General features: G+C 40.3%; 1 long non-coding RNA gene across 3 annotated transcripts; it reads left to right on the forward strand.

The window, feature by feature from the left end:
• The first annotated feature begins 3,068 nt into the window (after nucleotides 1–3,068).
• LOC114445316 (uncharacterized) lies at nucleotides 3,069–9,404 on the forward strand. Of its 3 annotated transcripts, none has more exons than XR_003671623.1 (5): nucleotides 3,069–3,286; nucleotides 3,926–4,016; nucleotides 6,291–6,410; nucleotides 7,881–7,974; nucleotides 8,583–9,404. It is a non-coding gene; the product is annotated as an uncharacterized LOC114445316 (long non-coding RNA). The 3 variants fall into 3 exon arrangements; XR_003671625.1 differs by having other exon boundaries at nucleotides 7,884–7,974; XR_003671624.1 differs by lacking the exon at nucleotides 3,926–4,016.
• Nucleotides 9,405–10,003: the final 599 nt, after the last annotated feature.

The following is a 10,003-nucleotide window of genomic DNA, read 5'->3' on the forward strand; positions in this document are numbered from 1 at the left end:
AGTCACACAGACCAGCATACAGCGATGCACTTATTATATACAGTCTTATGTCTGCACCATTGTTCAAAAGCTCAGCCCCTCATTGCAATAAGGAAAGGCACTGCAGTGTATTTTTAATCAATTATGTACACCGTCCTGCTGCCATAAATCATTTACAGCACCAAACCTGCTGATGAAAGTAGTCCCCAACACATGTTGGTGTTATATTTTCTAGAAACTACAGAGTCCAGTTGTAGCCTAAAACAACAGATAAATGTTTTAGGGTATTATTTTGTCCTTTAAATCTGAGTTGGGGTGCAGCCCAAAGGGAGCTCCAGGCATTTTAACAATCTAACAAACACACAAAACATTTCTAGGGCTGATGGGTGCACACAAGGTTAAGGCCAGGTTTAACACTGTTCTCACATGATGTCATGGATATGATGATAATAATGGGCTGACTTCCTGTGTAACGTATGACACGTCTTGATCCCACCTGCACTAAAGTTGAGTCATAGAACCACAACTCCAACACACTCTTTGCCTTCATCCCCCCCCTTCTTCCTGTCCATTACTCTCATAGAAAGCTGAGGTCTCCTCAAACAGAAGCCTCTCATATCAGCATTATAACAAATCAATCATATTTGCTCACTGTTGTGGCTCATCTGATGATATTTTTACTCTGCTTCTCCCTTCTCTACAATGCGGCAACTGGTGAAAGAGGTTGGTTTAAGCACACATGCACATTAAGCATGAATGGACTGAATTAAATTGTAATTTGTGGTGTGATCAACACTTTTTTGAGACTTTCCACTAACCTTCCTACCTGTGAATCCATAGGTAAATTATAAAGCTCAGCCAAATGAACAACCTGCATGCAGATAATGTGCTTATGCTTAATGTGGATGGGAAAAACAAAGAAAACCAGCCTGCACTGAAGTCATTACTGAGTTTGGCAGGGAGCAGCTGTGTCTGTCCTGAAGGCTCATTTCATGTTAATATGCATGTTTTTCCTTCTCATTCAGAGAAGTCCAGCAAAAGCAATATTAAATTCAGCTCAAATAAACAGGCTAGATTATTCATTTAAGTGAACATGTGGTCCAAACTGCATTTATGCGCTGGCCTTCTGCTGTGATTCTTACTCCAGCTTTTTCAGCCACTACAGAAACTGCAGTTTTACAGCATCCGTTAACCTCCTGAACCCTCAGCAGTGTAAGTCACTGTGGGCTCATTTTTACTGCAGTATGAATTCGTGCACCTCTATAGAAACACCAAAAACAAATCAATGCAAGGCAATCAAAACCAATAATTAAACAACATGCAGATTAACCAAATACTAGCTATTTTGTTGTCATGTGACTGCTAATTAACAATTCTGTTATTCATCTTTTTGACAAATATTTAATTTAGACTTTTTCTGGCAGAATTGAACATCTTCCATCTTTGGGGGGTCAGGGTGTAGTCTTCATAGGTCACAGTGTCTCTGGTCCACTTTTTGTTCTCAGGCTTCCTTGACAGTAGCTCTCTTCTACACTCTTGGCCCTGGTCGGCCATTCTAATTGTTTGTCTGTTCTATTCAAAGAATTAGTCTGGGCTCTGTGGATTCAAGTTGGGCTTACATGGGGTAGTACCAACAGATGCAGAATAAGCTGCCTCTGGAAAGCTGTCATTTGGACTGTTGTTGATGATGCTTTAAAAACTTGAAATTCCAAGGCATTATTAGCAATTCTGCAAATATTTTTGAATGAGGCAAGAAGCAAGTCAGCCTGTTCTCACCAGGAAAACAAACACAAAGTTGATATTTTGGTTAGTTTGTGTTTTAAGATGATCTTTACCTGACCTCTTACTCTGTTTTAATGCTTAACCTTAACCAGTTGTTTTTTCCACTTCCAAATTTGCAGTGTCAGGAGGGCTCAAACCTTGGACTGATGTGTAATAGTCTGCTGCATTTCATGTGCCTCCACCATCACCAACCTCCCTCCTTATGCCTTATGTTAGCATAAACCTAACCATGTGGCATTTGTTGTGAGAACATGTCATTAGGTAAAGGGTTATGATCAGTGCAACAGGGTTTCCATTTTTTTTCCAGTCTTCCTGTTACTATGTATAAAAACCCCTGGTGCTGGCACACATGGTGCAAAGGAATCTACAGTCGTATACCTCTAGGCTGTGGTTAAGAGTCCATACTGTGCTTTCTGTCATGACCCGCTGCTTGACTTCAGTTCAGTTCAGTTCTGCACCAGCCTGGCCACCACTGCACCACACCCCGACTTCTGTGGTTGTGAATAATCTTCCTCCTCCAGAGTCACTCCATGTATTTTAAATATGTGCTCCACAGCTCTTTCAAGGCAAAGTCCTTCTATTTATTCTATTCAGCAGCATCTCCAAGCATCTCTCATTCATAATCTTCATTTTCTGTAACAACAGGTTATGAAGACGTTGATGCACTCGTGTACTTCTTTTTTTAATGACCAGCAGCTGCAAAGGTTCTGTCGCATATTTTTTTTTAACTGCTCACCTTAGATTTAAAAAAAAAAAAAGTTTCGCCAACAGCAAGTAACATTAACCTTCATATACCTGACAGTAAGACAGCTGGGCCTGCTGTTCACACAATGAGATCTGTCCTATAACTCACAGAGAGCCATTTCAGCAGAATATTGTGTGAGCAACCTGTGGAGTCAGTTGGCATTCTTGTTTCTATTTTAAAAATGAACTTTAATCACTGCTGTTGTTAAGACATTAACCTAATGTGGTAATGTAGTAAAAAAAAACTCACATTTTAATGACTTGTGGGAGCAGTCAGTGAACATACTCTGAGCTGAAGCTGACTAGTCAGTAAAGACCGAGTGTTACAAACAGAGCCTGTGAGGAACAGCTTGTCAGGACCTGAAATGTTTTCCTCATAAATAGTCCAGGAGCTTCTTGTCATGTTTACACAAGCATTGTCTCAGATGTCTGGCAACATTTTTTAGAGTGTTTTCGCAATGCCCTTTACCCCAAACAGAGTCATCATGTTGCAAAATGTCCAGAGGTTCACTGTGTGGGTAGGTGCAGAACGCGATGTTCAGACCGGCTCCCGTCACAGGGACGCCCCCGAGGCCGACAGCTAACTAGGATAATTGAATGCTTAGACTGGAAAATGCATCATGTCGTCACGCCCAGCGTGTTTTTTAATTTTTAAGACAAGGAAGCAGGTGTGCAGATCTGCTGTGGCTGATAGATGTTGAATTGAAACAGCTGGATGACAACTACAGCAGGAATTTCACAAAGGCAACATTTGCTCATGTCCAGCAGGACAGAGATTCAGGTGTTTATCAAAGTAAAGATTTTCAGAGAAGTTATTTTATTGTGACAGCATGTTGTTCTGTAATGGACTGCAAACTTTGCATTAACATTTATATGAGATTTATACACGTTGGGTGCATTCTACTCTCTGTGGGTGTTTTTTCTGTCATGTTGACTTGTTTTTCAACTCCACTATAACATATCTTTAGGAGAGGGTAGTTTAGAGTGTTCTATCATCTTAGTAATTTTAGCTCTAAATGAGTGATTGATGCCACCTGGTCAAAGTGGCACTCATTGCAGAGACCCTCCCTGATTGGATAGAGATTGCAGGTGATGGGTATAAAATGTTTTGGAGCACATGTGCTGTGATTTGCTGTGAAGACTGAAAACTATTTGTGGGTTAACTTAAATAATCTGATTTCCTGGGAAATAAATCACTGATCAACTACTGTCAAGAGAGACGTGTACAGACCATTGTGATTCTAGAGTTTGTTAGGGCAAAAATTTACTGAGGGCATCATTACAGTGTAGCCAAGCCATTCATTATGGGCCCTGTCAGGGACCAGCTGACCATTCTGTAGGTCGAAAAATAACATTCAGATCATTCACTGTCATTGAGATACTGGTCGATATGGCTCTAAATGTATATGCTTTTTTACAGGTGATGTTGATATCACAGCTAGTGGATAGTGGGTGTCTTTTATGTTTCATCACGCTTTATTTATAAACCAAAGAATTCACCAGTGTATTAGGTAAGTTCATTTTTTGAAAAAGTTGTGTTTGACTCAGGCATGTTATGCATCTGGTATCATCACTAAACATGCCAGAACACACAACACAAATGCTAGTGTTACACAACATCTTCTGTTGCTATTTAAACAAAGCACATTTTAATCTACTACAGAGAATTTTGGGGCATAGATGGGTGTAGTTTTCACCTTGCTGGTGACTGCAAATGTGCTGAGATTGAGTACACAAAGTGTTTGACACACTTGTGAAAGTGTTGTAGATTTGTTATTTTAAAGTCTGTATCAAGCATTGAGATCAGTGTTAATCGTGTTGTCCATGAGAAACAGACCTGCTTGTTTTATTGATGTGTGGCTGTGTTTCTTTTTTTAAACACTAGGTGACAGTCATACATTTGAGAGCAGGGGAGATAGGCAGAGCTAGAAAGCAGGAAGGAGAGGAAGTAAAATGTGATAAAAGGACAGAAGAAGTTTCACATAATGAGGCCTATAGAAACTGAAAATAAAAAGGGACATAAAAGAGATGGATACAAAGACAAGGAGGCCGGTTGGGGTGAAATGTGTGTGAAGCTGAGAATTAAATAGAAAGTGTTGAGACAACTATCTGTGTGGGATGTTGAGGACAATGTTTTTTTTTCTTGGGGTGGGGTAGGGGGGGGCAGACCTGGATTGACATTGGGAGATAAATGGACACAAACAGAGCGGATGTGCATCGCGAGGGCAGAGATAGGAGAGATATCCGATTGGAAAGTGTGTTGCTAATACTTTGAATCAGATTCTGGGTGTCCTGCTGCCATCAAAGAAACAAATTAACATCATTTTTTATCTGATCTCCTTTGCCTGTTTCTCTGCCCACTCTCTTTTTCTGCCTATTATATCACTTTTTTTTGTCATTTTCACATCTATCCTCTCTCTACTCAAGGTTTTTTTTTTTAAGGAATCCTCTCTCATCCTTTAAAAAAGCTGTGCTAAATCAAAGTTACATTTAAAAGCTTTAAAAAGTGACAAGAGCATCCGCAGGACATCCCCAGCCAATAATCCCTCACTGTAACATCCATCCAGGCTGACACTTGCACACACTGTCAGTGCTTTAACGTGGTGTGACGTGTGATGCATGCCGGGGGCTGTGTCCACTTAAAGTTAAAGCCACTTGAGCCTTAGAGCTAATAAAGTGGACAGCGGCTTGAAGATGCGCAGGATGCAGTGATGCAAATCAAAGTTGTATTGTCTACTACTAATATGCACTCTGTAGAAATGTATTGTTAGGTGAAACACAGCTGCTGCTGTTGCATTCTCATGCAACAATTCTGATCAACATTTTGTTTTTGAAATATTCTTAGATGAGGAGCATGCTACATCTGTTCCTTCAACACAGCAGGGTTTTCAGCTTGCTGCTGAATGGAGGGTTCAAATACAGACAGGGGATTTGTTCAGGCCGCACACAACAAAGAAGCCCTACTGGAAATTACAGCAAATTGTCACTTTGTGTTCTCATTGGAGTTGCTCATTGTGGTGATAATTATCCATCTGTCCATGTATTATGGATCTTAAATAGATGATAGCTGAGGGGAATTTTTCCCATACCAATTTAGGTTAAAGGCCTTTTTAAAAACTAGTAATTTAGTGGCATGGCTCTCTAAATAAAGTGACATGTCTTTGAATGTATGTGTGGCTGTTCTTGCATCTGTATGTGAGGGACTGAAGTAAATGAAGGGCAGCCATCATATTTTGGCTAAAGGTTGTTTTTCTCTTTCAGATGCACCATTTATACAAACTTCATGAATCCTCAGGTTATTTTGGGGCAGAGCTGACAAACCTTATGCTTCTTACATCCTCCATGAGAGTCCCAGACACAGCACAAGAATAAAGTTTGGGCCAGGACTTTTCATACTTCACGAGAAACGCACATGCAGAACTCCCCATACAGCCGTCCCACTGCAGCGCGCAGCGCACATCACACACACGCAGGATTTGAACACCTTTAACTGCTGCACAACAGCCGTATAACTGACCATATTTGAGGCGGAGGAGGAGGAAGAGTCACGATTTCACAGTTTTGCTTTTTTTGCCCAAATATCTGTTTATCTGATCCTGGAACTCAGGATCATGACATTAAGTGGCTGTAGCAATAGAGATCACTTTGAATGGACACACACACCCGGCTATGCAGTTTGTGTGTGTATGTTGGATTTTTTTTTCTGGTGGTGTGTTATCAGAGTTCTGAAGGTGAAATCAGCCATCACATCTGTTTTGTTAAATAATAGTGATATGCCTCTGCAGATACCCTCAAATGAAATTCTACCGTCCTGCAGCCAACTGGCCTCACATCTGCTGTCAGCACTCATCAGACCTGCGTTAACACCACACTGCGGCTCAGTTTAACCTCCAGCATCCCAGCAGGTAATTTTAAAACCCTGCTGATCTTTCATCTCTGCAGAAAAAGGCTGATGGGCCGATTGACCCTGCTGATAGTCATCTGACAGTTTGGCTGTCCATCAAACAGCTCGGATGATTTCCGATGACAAAAAATACTTTATCTAAAGAGCATATGCGCACACAAACACACAGTTAGTGTCTGATCTGTCATCAGTTAGTCTTTGGAGTTTGTCTGCTCATTTTTTCTTGTTCTTTTGTCTCTGATGTTTGGATTGTTAAACCAATTTGTATATATAAAATTAGAAGTCTCAGTGTAATGATCCTAACCACTACTTCAACTTTAATGGCTTTATCACCACAGACCTGAAGGTGGTCTGTGTGAGGTTTCTGTCCTAGCTCATTCCTGCCTTACTCACCTCTCCACTCATTCACCTGCCCTTGTGTGCTTCCTGGCTTTGTTATTGCCTGCTGTGCTTCACCTCTGTCTCATTGTCCGTCCTTCCTGTTCCTGTGTGAATCATATATTCATTTGTGTTCCATCCAAAATGGAATGAGTGATCATAGGAAAGGTGATGCATCTCCTCTGAAAAACCTGTCAGAAGCATGGACTGCTTCAGGCAATAGAGAAAAGAGAGAAAGAGACAGACTGTATTAAATTAGCTGCCCTACATGTCAAATATTGGAAGGAAAACATAAAAAGCTCCTGAATAAGAGAAAAATCAGCACTCCTAAACTAATTAGTTTCATAATTAATTTGTCATTGCATAGACAAATTGCTGTGGGTCATGAGTAGATGGTGCTTTGAGGATGAATCTGTTAGTATGTTTGTGGTTATGGTGGCACGAAGGGACTGATCTGAAGTTGGATGTAACATAAAACAGGCCTGTGCTGTACATACAATCATGTAGAAGGGGCAAAAAAACTAAAGGAAAAGTTCAAAGTATCATTAACTGTATGTATAGTATGAACTCCTGGCCTCAATCATATGGATACAGCAGAGCTTGCCGCCATGTCATTCCACATAGAGTGGGCAGGGTGTCAGCCCCACAGCAACATGCCAACCAAATGTGCTATCTGCTCTTACAACATAACATAAATGAACATGGTGGATTCTCACAGTCATGGTGAGTCTGTGCTTCCCACACAACAACATTAGTTGCCTTCTGGGAGAGACCTTCCTGGCTTGGCGTGTTTTTCTTCTCTGCAGTCAGATGCTGTTTAATCATCATTTTATTGGATCAGTTTCTGTTAAAACTTCTGATCCGCATCTGTGCTGGTGACAGAATTATGAGGACAAGGAAAAGCGTGTGTACGCATTAATAATTTGTCTCTTTATATCAGACACACGCCACTGGTGTGGTTATTCTTTTATTTTTATTATATTATATAAATATTGTAGATATAATATTCTAATATTATGTATCTCATTTTGAATAATCATTCATCCATCCATCCATTTTTTAATGCTTATCTGGTGCCGGGTCGGGGGGGCAGCAGTCTAAGCAGGGACACCCAGACTTCCCCCTCACTGGACACTTCCTCCAGCTCTCCCGGGGGAATTCCGAGGCGTAGCTGATATACATACAGGGTATAATGCTTGTTTGTTCATAGAGAAGATTAGATTGAAGCAAGGAGTCTGGACTTGTAGAGTTTTCTTGAAGACGTTTCGCTGCTCATCCAAGCAGCTTCATCAGTTCTAACTGTTTGGTGGGGAAACATGGTGAAAGAGGAGTCAAGGAAGCCATCTATGTTAAGCTGGAAAAACCCTTAACAGAGGTGGTGGCCTAAGACACCATCTTTCTACCACATACAATGCAGTGATCCATCCATTCCTAGGAAGTTTGCACATACGCACAGCAAGAACAAAGGGCTGTCAACCAGTCCCCCTCCGGCAGTTTCATAGTCGTTAGCCAGTCGTTAGACACACCTGGCCCAGTCAGCCAGAACATCAGAGGTAAGTATGGAAACATTTAGTGCTATTGTTTATTTAAGTTTTACCCAGACCCACCCACATAGGTCTGTAACCACATATAAACCATGTTTCCCCACCAAACAGAACTGATGAAGCTGCTTGGATGAGCAGTGAAACGTCTTCAAGAAAACTCTACAAGTCCAGATGCCTTGCTTCAATCTTCTCTACGTATGATGACCTGGATGACTGAGAATCTTCATCAACATGCTTGTTTGTTGCCTCAGGCAAAGGACATCCAAGCCACTGAGAGGGATGCACACACAAAGACCATGAATGAACCAAACCTAAAACCAAAGTACTCGCTCTGGAAGACGAGCTGATGCACCTGAATACCTGAATAAACTGAATACAACTCAGCTGACCCTTCAGACCACGGAAGAGGAGACCAGACTACTTAAAGAAAAACTCAGCGGGCCTCCAATGTCTGAGAAGGGGAGAAGAAAGACTGAAAAGGAAAGAAAGAAGCAGGAGAAAAAAGAAGAAAGAACATGAGTAAGCAAAGAAAAGAACAAAAAATAAAAACATAAAAAATCACAAAAAAAAATTACACAGTAATCACACACAAAAACATTTCACCATAATCAAATTAAAATGGCAGACACAATTAAATCAATTAAACCAAACTTACAACACACAATAATCAAACGATAATCACACAGTAATTACACAATAATTGCAAAAAAAAAGAAAACATTTAACAAAAAGAAAAGTAAAAAAATGATCATGAATCTCCACCTTATTACACTTGGGGACAGCTGCTTCGTATGAACTTTGGAGGTCCATGAGGAACAAGCAAAACTTTGGGAGAGGAAACCATTTAACTAAGATGTCTTCCAGTACATTGAATGCGTTCAGCAGTGAGTGTGTCTGTTTATGACTAATGACTTATTCGCCTGAATTATGTGACACGTTGATGCAGAAGACACACATGGCCACTGCTCACACACTCCTACTCTATGACCCGCATCAATTTTAAATTGCATCTCTAAAAGTATTTCTTAATTTTTTTAATATACATATATAACTGTAGATTTTCTTATGTAAATTTATGCAGCCTCAGATGTCTTTCCTTCAAAGCCAATGATTATGGAACTCACTCATCAAATAAACTCTAAAAAGAGAAGTGAAAAGTGAAGGTTAAATCATGAAGTTTTATGGTTTTTTTTTTTTCAACGACAGCAGTGATTTATCCAACTCTGACTTTCAACCTCTCTGACAGAATCCATCTATTTCCATTTCAATCATTCAGATGCACTGGCAGAACCATTATGCCTATCAAGTCATCTAGTAATAGTTTACACACACACACATGCGCACACACACACCAACTCTCTGGCAGAAATGAAGATGTATGCTGTTAAAAGCTGCAGGGGGCAAAACATGGTAAATTGGTTGAGCAGGTTGCTGTAGTGGCTACTGCTTCTTTTCAAATTTCATCCTTTCCATTTCATCCCTCTGAAAACTTATTTAAAAAAAAAGTTTTGATCAATAAGAAGTTTGACAGATAATAAAACTCACCACCACAGACCATCAGATAGCCCTACACTCAGAAATAAAAAATCTGTCAAGGAATAAGGGTAGCCCCGTTTATTTATTTTTTGGTGGAAGTGTTTGTGGGCAATTGTGGGAAAAAAATGGTTTGATT

Source organism: Parambassis ranga, chromosome 13 (assembly GCF_900634625.1).
Source record: "Parambassis ranga chromosome 13, fParRan2.1, whole genome shotgun sequence".
Classification (NCBI taxonomy): domain Eukaryota; kingdom Metazoa; phylum Chordata; class Actinopteri; family Ambassidae; genus Parambassis; species Parambassis ranga.